The sequence below is a fragment of the Pundamilia nyererei genome, unplaced genomic scaffold, assembly GCF_000239375.1.
Source record: "Pundamilia nyererei isolate P.nyererei 1_Seehausen unplaced genomic scaffold, PunNye1.0 scaffold00003, whole genome shotgun sequence".
NCBI lineage: Eukaryota > Metazoa > Chordata > Actinopteri > Cichliformes > Cichlidae > Pundamilia > Pundamilia nyererei.
Genome location: NW_005187404.1, coordinates 9,646,672 through 9,648,400, shown reverse-complemented (window position 1 = coordinate 9,648,400; position 1,729 = coordinate 9,646,672).

The following is a 1,729-nucleotide window of genomic DNA, read 5'->3' as shown; positions in this document are numbered from 1 at the left end:
CAGCGGGATACAAATAACATCAGGCTGATCCTGCCACGATTTGTCCCCCGGTTCAAATCACGGACAAACAGGATCCCACAGCTGTTTATGTTTTTGAACCCATTTTGCACAGAGAGGCATTTTTTGATAAATGTATTGATATCGATGTTGAACATTATTACACAGGAAAAAAACAACTACATGTAAAATAATCACACCGTGACGCCTCAGCCTTTGTAAATGGAGGGACAGTAAAACCTGCAGACAGTCAGATTAACAGTATTTGTCTCTATCTGTCATTCTGCAATTCATCTCATGTAAACAATAACGTGGCGCACAGCGTGACGTGAAAAAAGGCGCATACCTTTGACATTGAGTGACGAACTCTGTATTCCTCGTCCACACGTAAACGCAAAAACAGAGATTTAAAAAAATCTCAGTTTTCGGTGATTCGAAACACTGTTTACGTGGACGAAAAGCCCAAATGCACAGAAACAGCTCCATGTGCGGACATAGCGTAAAAGAGTTAGTAGCTTATTTTATTGCTACCTGTAATTTATTGCAGTTTACTTGTATTTGTTTAATTGTTTACTAAATGTTTGAGGCGTGAAATAAACCGTGTGAAAACAAAATATGGGTGTGTGTTGTTGGAGGATGTGTTTGTGCGCGGGGGGGATTTTTCTTGTAAAACAAAGGGGCGCCTAGCAAAAAAGATTTGGGAACCACTGGCTGATGACGGTCTTGGAGACAGTGACATCCTCAATGCTGATTTGCTGATGCAGCTGGTCGCTGAGGTTATGTACTTCACCAGGTCCACGGTGTCTGTGTATGTAGGAGCTTCTCTAAACATATCCCAGTCTGCACATTCAAAGCAATCTTGCAGAACTGGTATGGCCCCCTCTGGCCATGTTCTCACCCCTCTGTTTGTTGATGGGTCTGTAGACTGGGGTGAGAAGTATGGAGATGTGGTCTGATTGTCCAATGTAGGGGAGGGGTGAAGCCTTGTATGCATGCTGGATGTTTGGGTAAACAAGGTCTAACATGTTGTCCCCTCTTGTTGCAAAGTCAATGTTCTGATGAAATTTGGGTAGAACTGATTTAAGTGTGGCATTGTTTAAATCCCCGGCGACGATGAAGAAGCTGTCAGGGTGGGCTGTTCGCAGATCACTGATAATCTTGTACAGTTCACTGAGTGTTCCACTAGCTTTAGCATTAGTGCTAGCACTGGGTGGGATGTAAACAGCAACGATGATCACCACAGTAAACTCTCTTGGGATATAAAACAGCCTGCATCTGACTGCTAAGACCTCCACGAGTTCTGAACAGTGCACAGACACAATTGGGAAACATAACTGTAATTTTACAGTTACGTTTCCATTTTGGCATACTCATCTAAAATCTGAAAAAAAAACATTAAATCAAAACAGCAAAGTTATTTGCAGCCATTTACCTTTTACCCTTTTTTATAACCATTTCAAACTATTTACAGAACAATCAGCTGTTCTGCATTAAATAAGATGCCACACAAATTATTTGTGCCACTCCAAAAAGTAATTTCTGTCCACTATAAAGGAGAACATCACAGCCTGATACCTGCAGGTCTGACAGCAGCAGGTGTATCACTCCTGTTTCTACCTGGAGACAGTGTTTACACTGTAATCTGCCTTTGGTGGCTTTTTGGTAACATCTGTAACATTCAGCAGTCGCCTCATTGTTCTGACACACAACACAAAACTATCCACAACACTAC